The sequence below is a fragment of the Varanus komodoensis genome, unplaced genomic scaffold, assembly GCF_004798865.1.
Source record: "Varanus komodoensis strain SLA01 unplaced genomic scaffold, ASM479886v1 scaffold19, whole genome shotgun sequence".
Classification (NCBI taxonomy): domain Eukaryota; kingdom Metazoa; phylum Chordata; class Lepidosauria; order Squamata; family Varanidae; genus Varanus; species Varanus komodoensis.
In genome coordinates this window covers 9378587-9395268 of record NW_025335550.1, presented here as the reverse complement: position 1 = coordinate 9395268, position 16682 = coordinate 9378587, and the positions used below count along the sequence as shown (strand labels likewise).

Sequence of the window (16682 nt, the reverse complement as noted above, 5' to 3'; positions counted from 1 at the left end):
AAGCCCCGTGAAAACTCCATTAAGAATTTAATACGACATCAAAACCACCATTCAGAATTTTAAACTGTCGCTCCTGAGGGAGGATGGGGATTGGCAATCTGCACACACCCTCTCTGTGTCTGCACCATACCGGGAAAATTGATGGCCTGCTTGGCAGAGCAAAAGGGAGGGAGGGTCGGGAAAGACAGCCCCGGGAGTGCTGGAATGGGGCGAATCTCAAAAGGGTAGGGGGCAGCACAAGGGGGGGGCGGGTGCTCTGGCTCAGAAGGGAGTTTGGAGCCTTTGCAAGCAAGTGGGGCTTTTGAGCAGCACTGGGGGTCTTTCCTGACACCTCTCTTGGGCATCTTATTACATGTTTTTGTTTGGCTACTCAACAAACAATCCTGGTTAGAAATAATACGCTATCACACCACATGGTGACCTGCAGCTGTGTGCAGTAAAGCTATTTCCTTTGCCCCTCCCCCCCCAAAAAACCAAGAAGTCTGGAAACGGCTTTATTGCAAACTGTGATGTGTCGAAATGTGCCACACTCTGGAACCTGTCCTGCAATCGGTTGGTTTTCCCTTTTGAGCTCTGGTGTGCTCCGAATCAGAATTCCCCCACTCAGCATCCTCCAGAGGTCTTGGAGTGCAGCACCCATCATGCTCAGGCAGGGCAGTTGGGGATGATGGGTGCTATAGCCCAAGGTTCTTGGAAGTTGTGGAAGGCTGCTCAGCACGGTCTCCGGCCTCGGCTTCTCGTTCTCTCGCGGAAGCCTGACACAGAAGACTCGTCCTCCGAGCAGGGCAACAGAATTAATTCAAGTGCGATTACGGAATGATTTAAGGAACGGATCTGCCGTGTGACCTTCTTCTTGAATGGCAGAGTTTTTCGCCTGAGCTATAAATCCGCTGCGCTGTAAAGGTTTTGTGTCCTCATCTCTCCGTGTTATTAAAAGCAAAGAGGCTGGTGGAAGGGCAGCGGATATTTCCGCACAGACAGCTCAGGTGGCAAGCTTTTCTCTGCTGCCCAGATCCAAGCTTTGGGGTGCAGAGAGGGGATGAGCGCAAGGCCGTTTTCAAAGCCGTTCCTAACGGGAAGCTGCATCCCAGTGGGGGACAAGACCAGGAGTGTGAATGCGGGCCAAAGATGCAGGTTCAGAAATACCTGCATATCGTACCTGCAGCAACGGAGAGAGCTTTTCTCCTTATAGAATAGGCACAGAAGTCAGCAAACCACTACATGACCAGTGGGGAATGTTGCGGGGCAGGGGACACACCTCTGGGGAGCCCTAGAGAGCTGGGTTAGGAGACCAGGCCGGCTGGTTTTGGCCCACAGAAAGGTTCAGCGCCCGTGTTATTTTTCAACACACCGCGGCTTGTTCTTCTTCCATTTCGGCGATCGGTTCCTCTCAGCCTTCTGTTCTCTTTATGGCGACTTCTTTGTCCCTTGTTCCCCCTTCAGCAAAGTCCAGGAGATGCCACCGTCTCTTTGTCTTCAAGCCCTTCCTCGGGACCCCTCTTTTCCATGCCACAATGCCTGATGCCCATGTAGGCTGGGGATTGTGGAAGTTGTAGTTCAAACATCTGGAGACACCTTGGTCAGAGAAGGCTTCATAATGGCAGTCATACTCGAATCCACGTCCCTTTCTCTGTTTAGGGTGAAGGGACTAATTTGGGTGTTTTAAAGCTGCACAACAAGCCAAAGGCTTGAGGGTTTATCTCTGCCACATGCATCATCCGCTTGACCACGTGTGATATTTTCCACAATTGTGAACCAGTTATCAGAAATGTGGAAAGCTACTTTAGGGATTCAAAGTTTCCCTCAGGCTGTTCAAGGTCTCTCCCAGGCTGCTCAGCTTCTCATGCTATGAGGCTCACGGCTATTTACTTGGAAGTAATAGCACAGGTATCCTGGCCACACTCCAACTTGGGTAATCACATTCAACTGACCTAAATTCTACTGGCTGTTTTCATTGGATGCTATTCTTATTCTTTCCGAAAGCAATGGACTACTTTGCTACATGCTTGTACGTTCCCATTTTGGAGTCCTTTGGATCACCACCCTACAGGTGATTGAGACATCCTTCGCAGAAGGGATGATGGAGCCTTGCAAAAGGGAAATGTGCATGGTCCAATTTTCTGACTTTGCATTTCCAGACCAATCTGCAAACTGAAATGCAGTTACTGGCCAAAATGAGCACTTGCAAAGTTCTCCGATCAAAACACGAACACAAAAATGCGTAAGTTGGGGAAGTGAGCACAGCTATGCAGTGTGTGTGTGTGTGTGTGTGTGTGTCTGTGAAAATATCACAAACTTGCACTCTGCCAGCAAAACTACTTGCAAAAAGATGCCCATTAGACAAAACTGTGTTAGGGGGAAAGGTGCACAAAAAATGCACATGTATTTTTATGCTTTTTCAACATTCAGAATGAATCAAATGTAAGCCTGGAAAAATGAGAAATGGCAACTGACACATTCATCTAGCCTTTTTTGAAATGTTTGGGCTTTTATGCATTGTCAGTGCTGCAATTGGCATGGGAAACACAGGTCTCAAGACTTCCTGCAGTTCTATTGTGAAATGGGCCGTCGTTTCTTCTTTCTTAAGCAAGCAAAACATAATCCTGATTTCCAGCGTTGAGCAGATAAATCAGACAGTCTGTAAAGGAAACAGCTGAAGATAGACACTGTGTCCTAGTTCTTAGCCTAAAGCTGAATTCCTGAATGGCTTTCGAAACCCCTCGTCCTAAGCCGAACCCCCAGACAGTTAAAGGTGTAAATGCATCCCACTTGCCTGTTTTTCTTTGTCAAGCATCCCCCAGCCCCTGAAGATTCAGGAATGGGACCACGCTGGAGGAAGAGAAGGTCCCAATAGAAGCCCTCTCCTGCTGGAAGAGGTATTTGCTGGGGGGGGGGGGGCACAGATATGGAGGAACAAAAAGCATCCTGCGGGAGAGCTGATCTTTTGCAAGGAAGTTTAGTCTGGTGCAGCCCCTCTGCTCAGGCAAAGCTGACCAGGAATGCCCCCGCAGGCAAGAACTTAGGAGCAACTGGAGTGAATTACCCTTTGTGTGCAAACTCTACCACTCATGGGGGCCAAAGCTTACTTTGGAGCCTCTGTCCTGCACCTTGTGCTTGGGATTGGAGTTTCCTCCTTGACGGAAGCCCCTGTCTCCTCTCCCACAAGTTCGCTGTGGTCCAGCCATCATTTGTATGATTTCCAGAATAACCGACACTTTTTTTATAATAAGTTTTATTCAACATTTTTAGTCCTAAAAACAAAGAAAAACTAAAAACAACATCGATCATCAAAAACATCGAGCCTGCTGGGTCAGCCCCCACATTTTTTTTCCATTTATGATAACATAAAAACATAATCTATACGAAGTCCCGTTTCTCTAGCCAATAATAAAAAGGGTCCCAAGTTTGATAGAAATCAGTATCTTCTTTCTCCTTCAATGATAAAGTCAGTCTATCCATTTCTGCACAGTCCAATAACTGACACTTCTTGAAGGCAGCTGCCATGGCCAGGACCCATGTGCCTGTTCTGTTGGCCCGATCCTGGGCTGGCCCCTCTCACACTCACACCTGCCCCTCCCAGCCCATGTGCCACAGCTCCTAATCTATTCAGCCCAGGCAGGGTTTCTTTGTGCCTCGGTTCTCGAAAGCACCCATTTTCCAGCAGCTAAAAATGTTCTCCAATTAAACCTGGAACTGTTTGCAATCCATTTGCTCTAAAAGGCTCTTCTACAACTGTTGTCATAGCAATCTGGAGCCCGGTCATGTGTGAGACATTTTAGTGCATTTAATAATGGGATCACAATAGGGCCGAGAGGAAGGAGGGGGAGAGAGGATGCAAAGAGACGGGGGGTGGGGGGAGGAAAGAAAGAATCCAAGTGCCCCAGCGGTGGCTGGACGGCAGAACTGAATCGCATGGGCTGCAGCACTGGATTCTCGCTTGGCGCTGCTTTCGAGGAACGTTTCGGCCAATGTGCCGGAATGGATCGGGCACAAAGGAATCCAGCTTTGTGCTGGCTCCATCTCTACCACACCAAAGCAGGAGGTTTCCGGAAGAGGTTGCAGTCGGATTTCTGGAGCCTTCTAGAGACAAATGGTGTGACTAGAAAATTTTGAAACTAGAAGTGATTGAGATGCTGATGCAAATAGTTTGGGTGAGGGGGAGATTCCTGGGAGAAAATCCCAGGAATTCCTTCTGGAAGCAAGGATTTCATAAATCTATACTGAAAATGCCACATTGGCATTCACTCAGCCGATGCGGGTTGGGCATTGCTCATGAGTAAGGGGGGGTTTGCAGCTGCAAGCTCAATGAGCAGATGTGCAATTCTGTGCACCGAGGATCGGGACAGGTGGCCTTGCAGGTGCCTTTGGACCATGTCTGTGTCAGCTGGGGCTCACTGGAGCCGCTTCCGCATAACATTCAAAAAGCCACGCCTTTGCTCAGAAATAAGTCCTTGTGATTTCAGTAGGATTTACTTCCAGGTCTCTTTGATGCAAAACCCACTTGCAACACCCTCTGGTTCCGTGCAGCTGCCCTCTGTCCATGTCTGATGGGCTGGTTGCTGGCCACCTCCCATGCGAGCCTCCTAGCCAGTTCCTGGTCCTGCCCCAGAACAGAAGAACTGTGTTCTTCAACATCAGCAACTATAGTTTCTGCTTGCCCCGCTGTCTAGCTTCTACGGCCAACTTCCTCCTTTGAACAGTCTTTCCCTGCTTTTCACGCCCAAGTTGTGCATGAAAGGGTCAGCAAAAGCATCACCTTGGATGTCAATGAGGACTAGCTGCTTTGTAGGCCGGCCATCTCCATTTTTGCTGGGCTGATGAGAAGATGGACAAAACCCTCCACCCACGCAACTGATTCCTCTGCAGCGGGAGGGTTCTGCATAAAGGAAACGTCCAGATTGCTCTGACATTTCAACATACCTTTGCCTGGAGGGGTCTCATTTCAGATGTTCGCAGCCCAGCAGCTGGACTAGTGGAAATGAAGATAATTCAGCCAAAGGTTACGGCATGACCCCGGGTTGTGTGCAGTCTGGTTTTGAGAATAAGGACGGATGTGGGATGGGTGAAGAGTTCCTGTCTGTTGATTCGACCCTGGAAAGCTCCCCACACTCTGCCTATTAGGAGTGGGCCAGTGGCATTCTGGACTACAAATCCCTTCATCCCCAGACTGTGAGGGCCAAGGTGAAAATAAGAGGAGCTTATTTTCCCACCGCATATTCTGGAATCACACCGGTGCATGCTTCCAGAAGGTGCAGAGAATTTGCCCCAGGTTGCTTCAACGCAGTGACCTCCACGGCGGTTTCCGAAGAAACGTAGTCCTTTCTCTGTCTGTTTTAAACATGGAGCCTCTGTCCTGATTTGTCCAGTGGCTGGTGACTCCATGGAAATAATTTGATGGCGATTTTGCCCCAGGGACAGCCTGAGCCAAATCGATCCATCAGCCCTTTCATCAGCTAACCCGCCTCCTCCTCTTTGGCTTTCGTGTGCCCGTCAACAACGGCTCCACCTGTGCCCCAAAGTCGGGGGGCAGCTGCTGACTCGAACAGCCTAACAGCAAACCTCTGGAGCTCCCACGGAGTGCCGGACTGCGCGGCTCAGTCAGAATCGATCACGACCTCAATGCGATTCGTTGGGCACGATTTTGATTTATAATATCAAACCTGCACTCCTTTCTCAGAAAGCCGCAGAATTCCAAGCCAGGTTACTGTTTGGCGTTTGCTGTTCATTTAAGAAGTGGAACCTGCTGGCTTCCCCAAGAAGCTGCCAGGGTTGCTGTTTTGCTGATCAGAAAGAACTGGTCAGGCTGCCAGGTTAACAGCACTGCAATTACCCTCATTTGCATGCCAAGACTCGTCATAATCCCTGTGCCCCAATGATCATTATGTTAATATCCTGCAATTAAATGCCTTTGTATTGAACCGCCTCTGCAGTTCTCTCACCTTCTCCTGACTCTGTTCCCCTTATTTCATCATCATCCACCCAACTGCTGGGCCCATGTGACCCAGAATCTAGAAAACACTCTGTATATGTTCTAAAAACTTGTACTTGGTGGTGAGAACCACTGCTGTCATAAGTAACTGCAGGGGTCCTGGCTGTTCTATTAATAAACTCCGGATGCTCAGGAAAATTCAACCTTCCCTATGAACCTGTCTGTCTGTCTGTCTATTTTGTTCTTGCTATTGATGTCGAGTCCCTCTCAAGCTGCATTAGCTTCCTCCGATACAAGCCCTCATATTTTAGTTATGACAGGAAGTGGGGTTGCCCACGCTCCCGGCCTTGTTCAGGGCTATTTAAAGCAGTGGCCTGATTCCGTTTTAATTTTACTCCGTGTTTGTCTTCTCAGCTGCAACTGATCCCGTCTTCATTGCGGTTGGCCGTTAAGTGCTTCCAAGAGGCAACTAAGCTGTGGCTCTGAGACACATTTCTGGCTCGGTGGGGTCACTAGAGTCAAGATCTCGGCCTGGGACAAACACCCCCATTCCTCCTGCTAATAAAGGGCAGTTTCACACTCCCATGTATTCCTGGTTAGCTCCTGGCCGTCTGCTGGGTGAGAACCAGTTGTGTTTATGAACTCGCAGAATACACCTGCACGGAAGTTGCAACAGCTTGCTTGTTCCGGCTCATTGCCTGGGCACAATGGTTAGAGCTGGTTTACTGATGCCGCCCTCTCTGCCTTTGGATCCTTCCTGGGGACTGGCTTTCATGGGGGACTGGTCTCCAAGATTTTCCGCTGCTCCCTGTCCAGCGTTGCTGGAGAGGCTGTGGTTTGCTTCCACTTAAGACCTTTGTAAGTGTTTGCAAATACATGCAGACAGTACAAACAAAGCCCCTTCTCTCCCCTGCTCTCCGCCTTGAAGGAACTGAACAAAAGAGGGATCCCATAAGCTTGGGACTTTCCGCCTCTGTGGGAATCTGGGTGCAGCCAATCGCTCTTTCCTTTTAGTGCAGAGTTAAAACTTTGGGATACAGTTAAAACTTCTTCAACCACACATGATGAGTGCTAGAAAGATGGGTGAGCTTAAGGCATAACCTATAGATGGATCAACAGAGGGTATTTGGTTTGCTTTTGTCGAAGTGTGTGCGTATGTTTATGAATAACAGCATTTCTTGCTATAAGCAAAATGTAACAGGGTACATACTTTATTGTATCTTTCGTAATTGACTTACTCCAGCGGCACAGAAGAAAATGGTAACAGATTTATTCCCCTTTGTTTTGGTTTTGATGTAGTGACATATGTAACAAGCAATGGGAGAATTAATTCATTAAAAAGTGATGGAGAAACTTGATGTAGTAACATTTGCATTAAACAACGGGGGAATTAATTCATTAAAAACTGATGGGGAAAGTGCTACATTTGAACTCTGGCAGTATCTTGCACAAATATTCATATTTGCATACCTGCTTGATCTTTCCACGTTTTGTCGTGTCGCAGCCTGAAACTGAAGTGGATTTAACTAGCATTGTTACCACTTCGTGTACATAACATACGCAACTCGGTCAAAGTGCCATTTTTAAAAACCTTTTTATTTGCCCATCATTTTAAATGTTAGGGATTTTAATCAGGTTTGAACTTCACAGTTGCTTTTTGGATTTTGATTTTGCTCTTATTCTTGATTTTGTTTTGCTTTTTCTTCATTTGTGAAATGTTATTGGTTTTATTTATTTATTTATCTATCGATTTATATCCTGCCTTTTTCCTACCAAGGGCTCAAGGCAGCTTACATCATTCTCCTCCTCCATCTTATCCCCACAACAACAACCCTGTGAGGTAGGCTGGGCTGAGAGTCTGTGACTGGCCCAAAGTCACCCAGTTGGCTCCATGGCTGAACGGGGACTCAAACCCGGATCGCCTGAGTCCCAGTCCCACGTTCTGAACCACTATACCACACTGGCTCTCTCTTATGTGCATATTTAACTATTTATTTAATTATTGTTAATCTGTCGGATCATTTGCTTTGATTTTTGTAAGCTGCTTTGAGACGCTTTTGCGTATAGGGCAGGGCCATAAAGATTTCAAATAGATAAATAAATAAATCAGGGCACCAAAATTCAGGAAAACAAAACAAAATGCACAAATCTGATCACAATGTCGCTATGAAGATTTGCAGCGGTGTTTGCGACAAAAGACGCTTCTTCCAAGCATTGACTCATGAGGGGTGAATGCTTTCCAACCAAGAAGGACCAGTTGGTTTTTCCTGATGGAGCTTCTGCACCGTTACATACTTTGTACCTTCTCAGTGTAGCCTATCTTGCGTACATCGGTTGGGAACGGTGCCTGTGTCATGCGTTCAGTTCCTGGCTGTAACACAATGAAGTGTGGGAAAGTCAAAACGGTGGTAGGAGAATAATTTGAAAGGCACAGTTGCTGCACCGCGTTGTGCAAACATCCATTAATCCAGACAAATATCCTTCCAGAGAAAATAAGCAGTGAAGACAAACACGGCTTAAGTGTTTAAAAAGCTTGGAACGGTCAGTCCAAACAGATGTGATGGGAGAAATTACAGACAGGAGCTTCCAGTCTTCGTCTCCTCTCGCTTTAAAGCTTGCTGCAAGAAGTGTTGATTTTTATCAGAACGGTGGCACAGAGGGAGGTGCTTGTAGACCTCCTACTCATTGCTTGAAATGTTTCCCCTGAAATCTACCCACTGCTATAGTGCTGAGGGGAGAAAAAACTCACTTCTTTTTTGGTTGCATAATAGCAGCTTGTGGGTTATTCAGAGATTTCCTGGGTTCTGCGCAGCCCGATTCTAAAATGGATGAAATTTTAGAGGCTTACGTGAACAAAAGGACTAATCCAGAACAGTGCTCAAGAACTGAAAAATCTGCACAGAATCCAGTTGTTTCAATCAGAGCATCACTTAGCATCCACTCGTCTTCCAATTTTTTTTCAACAAATGTCCAGGATGAAATTTAGCAGGACTGTCAATAAGGCCGATTGGAATATCATTTGGTGGCCGCCTTCAGACCCCCTTCCTCAAGACTAGTGGTACAGTTATATTCCAGTCCTTGTGGATATCTGCAGTCCAAATAATATAATCAAACCTAAATAATATAATCAAACTCACTGGATAACACCCTGATACTGGGAACAATAGATGGCAAAAGGAGAAGGGGACGGCAGAGGATGAGGTGGCTGGATGGGGTCACTGAAGCAGTCGGTGTCGGTGTGAGCTTAAGTGGACTTTGGGGGATGGTGGAGGACAGGAAGGCCTGGAGAAATGCTGTCCTTGGGGTTGCGATGGGTGGGACGCGACTTCGCAACTAGCAAGCAAGCAAAACAACCACCAGACAACTCAGATCCCCAGCCACGAGGTTGGAGAACAGCTCCGACCTCGTGGCTGGGTCCGCATTTGCATCTCACCCCTGTGGCCAGCTGCAACAGAACGCACCAGCTGCATCTCCGGAGTCATAAAAGCAACCTCGGAGACAGGCTTGGCCACGGGAACAGCCGTTCTGTTTCCAAGATGAACCCATGCAAGTGAGAGCACACCCAGGCACTGTCTGGACAAAAGGAGCAAAACTGTGCCATGATATGGCTGCTGAATGCCCGGCACTATAACCAGAGCTTTAGATAGGTTGTAAGTCTTGCTCCCATGGACACTCAAGGGCCTGTGCATTGGAGGCCCACTCTGAGATATGCTAGTCACTTCCCTGTTCTGAAGGGTCCTTGTGTTGTCCTAACCCCATTCAACCCTGCTGTTTGGTTCCAATGTGCCTCCAGCATGCTGCCCCCGAGATTCCCCAGGCAATCCTCCTCCAAATCACGTACGTAACTGAACAAAGCATCTTGTACAGACTCCGTCATGGCTATCCACACGCTGCACACCTTTCCCATAGGTCTGAATCAACTGTTGGCGGTCTTTGGATTGTACGGCCCCAACGGACTCTCAAAGGGTGACTTTTTCCACTCGGGTCAGGAGCAGAGCATTTCTTGCTCACACAGCGGTGCCACGGCTGACTCAGGAAATTCCCTGAACCACAGCCTGCAGAAGGAAAATGCAGAACGCACTTTCTTCTTCACTGCCAAGCAGCAGAGACGCCCAAACTCTGCTGTGAAACCCAGCAAGCTTCCGCTGCGGCTGACACCCAAAAGACGCGCTTCTGATTCAGAGCAAGGGGGTTGTTCTTGCTCTAGCCCATATATGGTGATTTTGTGCTGTGCAGGAGGTTCAAGAAAGCAGGTAACCTGTCAGCGAAAAAGAGAAACCAGGGCACCTCGGAGCCAAAACGGAAAACCACAGGGCATGACTGAGCAAAGGAAACCGGGGCCAGCTGGGCGGAGGCCTGCCTTTTATGGTAAAAATTACTTCGGCAGAGTCAAAGTCTATCGGAAGGTCAGATAGGGCCGGCAGTGGGATTGCCCCATGGCTGGATACGAATGCGCAACGCTCCAGTTCCCATGGGAGGGCCCACATCATCATGAGGGGGTTGATGGCACGAAGTGTGGCATGCCTTCCGTTTTATTGGACGCTCACCATGAAATGCACCCAGGGTTCCTGTTTCGGGGGATTCAGGCTGCCTCCGAAGGAAGGGCCCCCTTGAAGCAAAAGGGCTTAGCCGGGCAGCCTTCTACCCTCTTGCAGAGACCGAAGGGGGAAGCATCTTCCAAGGCCGTGCCTCGTCTTTCTCGACTGAGCAGGGAAGAAAGACAGGCCTGGATGAGGCCCCCAGTTTCAGTTCAGGGGCAAAGCATCATTGCAGAAAAGCTACAACACACGTTGTGGGAACCGAATGAGTTGAAAGGGCGTTAACGGAATGACTTTTTACAGAGCTGTTGGGCCAAACCCTGCTAGGTAGGGATTTGAAGTAACGTCTAAGCCCTGCATCTCACTGGACTTCGTGTCTTGGACCGTCATGTTAGGGAGCTGGCGATGCTTTGGAGGAGAACACAGAAGAATTCACAGGGCTGGGAAAGTGCTCAGGCAGGCTGCCCTTGACGGAGGCCCTCCAGATGTGCCGAACTACAATTCCCATCAGCCTGAGTGGTTTTTCTCAGGCGGTCACCAAGAAAGGTGGACGGAAGAATGTAAGGAGAGCCCTGCTGGATCAAAGGCTTGCCTGGTTGGCACTCGCACACGTGATGGCAAACCACATGAACACAGGATTGCACAAGCAGGACGGGTGCAACAGCCCTGCCTGTCAAGCGCCCCCAGCACCGGGGGCACGCAGGCATGCCGCTCCAGATAAAGGAGGCGGCCCGTGGCTGCCAAGGCGCATTGCCACTGGTGGAACGGGCTTTCTAAGTGCTTTGGCAGTGGCGGTTCAGCGACGGGCAGAAAAAAGATGGCCTTCCTCACACACAGTCGGCGAAGGCCGAGCGGCACAATAACCCTGGCCAGCTGGCTCCTTGAATTATGTTCCTCTCCTGCACCAGCCCTGCTCACGTGATGGGCCCCGCTTCTCTGTCTGCTGTCGAAGAGGGTTAGGCCGCCGAGTCCGAGGGAGGGAGGGCCTTGTTGGGGGTGGCCCCGCACCTCTGGAACCGTTTCCATCCGGGATCCCCAGTCCAGCCCTGTGCGCTCTGCACCGTGCCAGCCCGGTCTATATAGCGCCTATATTCCTATCTACCTGACCTCTCCCCCTCCCCCTCCCCCCCCCCTCCCTCCCCCCCCCCATTTGCATAGCTTTCATCTTGCATTCTGCCTGGAATGGCTATTACCCTTTTAATATGTTCCTTTTAATGTATTATTCATGCAGATTAACAACTCGAATCGAGGCTCATAACTTAAATAAATACTGCAGCCGTTCAGCCACTGAAGAATCAATGAGCACAGGCGGCCAGGGGAGAAGCGCCGACACGTCCCTGCCGCCCCCGTGTGGATGTCGGCTCAGGCTGGGCAGAGCCAGACCGAACAGACAGGCTTTTCTTCGGGATCGCAGGGCTGCTGAAGGCACGATTCTCGATGGCTGTATTTATTTATTTATTTATTTATTTAATTTTATTTAGGAAATTTCTATGCCGCCCCATTCGCCGAAGCCTCGGGGCGGCTCACAAACATAAACAAACTCCGTTAAAATAATATAAATTAACAGTATAAATCAAGTCGCCCTGGCCCTTTACGGGAAGTCGTTCGTCGGAAGCGACAGCGGGGAGGGAGGCAACCTTTGCGACGCTCAGGGACAAGGGACGCCGGTGTCCGGCCGGGTCTGGCGGGCCCCCCGTGACCCTTCCCCGCTTTCGCCCGCCGGGCCGCATCCCCGAGGCGTCTGCCGCACGTGGGAACGGCTTGATCCCGCAGAGGCGGGCAGAGCCGGGGCCGGGGCGCGCTCCGTTCGCCGCAGGGGCTGCCGCTCCACCCTGGGAGCAAGTCCCGCCGCCCGGAGCGCTCGCGCACGGCTTGCCCCTCGCCCGCCTCCGCTCCTCCGGGGACACGATCCGGACCGCGCTGCCCCGGGCGCGCACGCGGGAATCGAACCCGCGGCCTCGGCGGCGCCGCCTCCCCGGCCCATTGGCTGCGCTGACAAGGTGGGCGGGCCGCGAGCGCGAGGACGATCGTCGGGGAGCGCAGCGCACAGAGGAGAAAAGTGTCGAGCGCCCACCGCCCACGTGACTGCCATGACTTCCGCTTTGAGCGTCGAGCCGCTCCCAATACCACTGATGCGCGGTGCTTCCAGCATAGAGATGAGGCCCAGAGTTGCCAGCTTCCGGGTCGCCCATGGAGAACAGCGGCCTCTAGAGAAAGCCCTTGTTTTACCGGAAATGGCGTCATCACAGCCATTCTTCCCGTCCCCGCTCTCCGCCTTTGCCATAGAAGGCCGGAGCCGTGACGCAAACGCGGGAGCCCGCCTCTGCGGGAAAACTGGCGCCCCTATTGGCTGGACGCCCGAGCGGCCTGCGGGGCGGTGGCGCGACGAGGGGCCGCTCGGAGGCTGAGGGCGGCGGCGCGGGCGCTGCTGCGGCTGCGGCTGTGCGGCTCATGAGGCGGCGCTGAGGGAAGCCGACCGTCGTGGGAGCCTCCGGGCCCGAGGGACCGTCCCTGCCAAGTGAGGAGGAGGAGCCGCACTAGGGGGCCGAGGGGGCGGGGCTCTCTTGAATATCAATGAGGGGGCGGGGCTCTCTTGAATATCAATGAGGGGGCGGGCTCTTATAAATAGTAAGGACGGGGCGGTGTAGTTCTCATAAATAGGAAGGAGTCAGTAGGAGCCCGTTGTGAGCGACCCCGTTCTGCAGATAAATTGGGAAGGCCGAGGAGAAAAAAGGGCGATGGTTTTAGGGGGAGGGTGTCTTGTATGTTGTTCACTGAAGATTTCATATTCATAGCGGCTTCTGAATATCCAAGCAGGCGCCTTATGAATATTAAGACGCTGAAGAAATATTTCTATTTTCTCTCTGAAGTTTAATTTAAGTTTGGCTCTTCCCTGCTTCCAAGAGCCTAAAGTACACTGGGTACCTTTGGGACAGTTCTGGCTTTTAGATGAACCTTTTAGTTTGCAGGGTTGTTCGAAGGAAGAATAGGATAGGGAGGAAAAAAGGAGGATGGAATGAAATATAGAGCTAACTAGAGAAAATGCAATAAGCGGATACACAGCTGCACGTTCTCCTATTCAAAGCTAGCTAATTCTCCCGTAGCCCAGGTGGGGAGCTTTCAGCTCATCAGGTGGCTGGGATCCACCCCACTCTTTCTCACACCTGCTCTCCACGCAGCTTTTGCAAACTGCCAGAATTGTGCACGTGGCAACATTCAGTTCTGCATTCTGTTCTTGAGAGCTTTTTAAAAATTTCTATATTTACAACATTTTCTTGCATGCTCAGGGTGCAGTGCAATGGCAGTGGCCATAAACCTTTAAACTAGGGGGGCTGGGGTAGATAAGCACCTAATGCAGAATGGAGGGGTGATGGAGGTCCATCTAGCTGTGTGGGAAAGAGGGTGCAAAGCCATTGTCTTGTATCCTGGCCAGCAACTTTCTCTCCATGTCTCCCCAAAACACCCCCTCCCCCCCCCCCCCCCCTTCTGAGGCTGCTTTTTTGACCAGGAAGGCAGCTGGAGTTTTGGAGCATTGCCTCCAGCCTCTGCTCTGGCAATTGTAACTATCTTCAGACACTGCCTGGGGACAGTTGGATTACCCCTTGCATAGAACAGGCATAGTTTGTTTGTTAGTTACTTTCCAGCCTACAAACTAACAGCCAAAAAGACACAACAGAAAAGGATTGGGAAGGAGGAGGAAAAATTCTTTGTTCCAAAGGTCTTAGAAGTTTTTTGCCTGGCAGGGAAGAGGAAAGCTAGGTCTGTTCCTTTCTGGCTGTTGTATGGGCGGGGGGTGGGGGGACTCGGTCTCCTCTTTTCCGTAAGTGCTTGGATTAGTACCATCCCTAACCCTAACTCTGCACCATTAATCTTCACACAGCAGGCAGACATTTAGGTAGCGAAGCTGGCCTTGGGGTGGAGAATAAGTGGTTGTGTGAAGGGTTTATTTCGCCAGCTCAGTTTCTGCTTATTTGGGGAAATAGGCACCTACCCACCCACTCACCCTCACTCAGGTTAGGTAGTTGTTAAAAGTGCAGAAGGTCGACTTGGAAGGAAAAAAGGGGGGCATCTCTTCCCCTCCCGCTAAACCCTCTTCTAAGCCTTGTGTGTCTTTACAATTGAGTGTCAGGGAGTTGGCTTGATTCTGCAAATAGGGTAAACGTTCATCGTGTACAGTGACAAAACACATTTCTGTTCCTCCTGGTAGGTGTCTGTTTTTGTTTTTACTTCTTGTCTTTCCTTTGGCAGTTTTCAGGTAGCTGTGCGTTGTAAATAATTCATAGCTGTTGGGCTTTGATCATTAATTTGTATTTCCGTCACTGAGGCTTGCATTATAAAATGCACTCATGTTACACACTTGGTTTTAAAAGCTCCTTCCACTGGGAGTATTCCTTTCATCTGCCCCCGCCCAGCCTTCCAAAGAATTTCTGGAGAGAGGCATGTCCTGAGAAGTGCTTGTAGACACAGTCTGTGTTGCAAAAGTTTGTATTTCCCCATGCAAGGAAGAAACAGCCATTACGAAAGGGCGCATTATCAAGATGGAATCCAGGCGGTTCTTTTGTCAACACAGTAAAAAGCTGCTAAGTGAGCTGGTTTCAGTAATGCTGAAAGTTTAAATTTAACTTCCCGTTTTGCTTTTAACTTCCTGTAGAATCACAGCAGAAATGTTTGTCATGCTTCGAACTGTTCAGTGCTGCTGTTGCTGCTTGAGCTCATTGGGGAGTGAGCAGTCTAGCAATCTAGAAATTCTCAAATAAGTGAACTTCTCTGATCTCTGCCTCTCACATGCCTGCATTTTAATGCTTTGTCTGTCTTCCCCACGTCTGGTGTCTTGACTCAAGGGCAGGTCCAATATGAATGGAACTGATGCATAATCCATATTGTAGTGCTGTCAAGGGGTTGTCCCACCCTTCATGGGAGCTTTCTTCTGTGGGAGTACATCCTTGGAGAGGGTTAGGGATCCTGCTCTGGAACCATCTTTTTCCACTTTTGCTATTTGATTGTACTATTTTTTTTTTTGAGTTTTTACTTCTGTGAACTGCCCTGACAGCTTTGACTCTGGGCAGTAGAGACAGAGAGTAAATAGATCAATTGATTAAGACCTGGAGAAGAGTTGCTGCTCTTCCCCCATCCTTTACCTCCTATTGGCCATTTCAGGCAGACTGGAGGGGTTCAGGGGACAACAGTGAGGCTGATCCAGGGTCTGGAAACGAAGACCTATGAAGAGAGGTGGAAGGAGCTGGGCATGCTTAGCCTCGAGAAGAGAAAACGGGGGATGATGTGATAGCACTCTGCAAGCCCTTGAAAGGCAGCCACAGAAAGGAAGGCCAGATTTCTTCTTGATCAGTCCTGTGTGTAGGACATGGAGTGACAGGCTCAAGTTGCAGGAAGCCCGATTCCGGCTAGATATCCAGAAAAATTTCCTGAGGGTTGGAGCAGTAGGACAATAGAGCCCATGGCCCCAGGGAGATTATTATTATTATTATTTATTATTATTATAACATTTCTATGCCGCCCCTTGCTGAAGCCTCGGGGTGGCTTACAACACAATAAGATACATTGAAATACAATAGAACATAATAAATTACCGATAAATACAAAAATACAAAAAATACACTGAGATACAATAATATAAAATTAAAATTAACAGTATAAAATAAGTAAATAAAGAATATAGGAGGAGGAAAGAGAAGGAAGAGGAAGTTGCCCTGGCCAGATCATATATTTTAACAATTAAAATGATGTTTAAATAAAAAGGTCTTTACCTGGCGCCGAAAAACCAGTAACGATGGTGCCAGGCGGACCTCTTTGGGGAGTGAATTCCATAGGTTGGGTGCCACTGCAGAGAAAGCCCTCCTCCAAGTACTTACTCTCCTAATTTCTTTCATGGAGGGTTCCCAGAGAAGGGACTCTCCCGCAGATCTCAAGGGGCAGTCGGGCATATACGGACGTAAGCGCTCGTTCAGGTAGCCAGGACCCAAGCCGTTTAGGGCTTTATAGGTCCTAACCAACACCTTGAATTGGGCCCGGGCTTCAATGGGAAGCCAGTGAAGTTGACGGAGGACTGGAGTCATGTGAGCATAACGCCCCATCCCCGTCAGCAACCTGGCAGCTCTATTTTGCACCAATTGAAGTGTTCGGACCGTCTTCAGCGGAAGCCCCACGTAAAGCGCGTTACAGAAGTCTAGGCGGGAAGTCACCAGCGCATGTGTCAC

General features: G+C 49.6%; 1 protein-coding gene across 2 annotated transcripts in view; it reads left to right on the top strand.

The window, feature by feature from the left end:
• The first annotated feature begins 12719 nt into the window (after positions 1 to 12719).
• MEAK7 (MTOR associated protein, eak-7 homolog) overlaps positions 12720 to 16682 on the top strand; it is a 16414-nt gene continuing 12451 nt past the window's right edge. The window contains exon 1 of one of the 2 annotated variants that reach the window (XM_044427808.1): positions 12720 to 12985. The gene's annotated coding sequence lies outside the window, so the exon portion shown is untranslated. Of the gene's footprint in view, positions 12986 to 14281; positions 14671 to 16682 lie in introns of those variants that run through there. The other variant, XM_044427809.1, reaches the window with a different exon arrangement.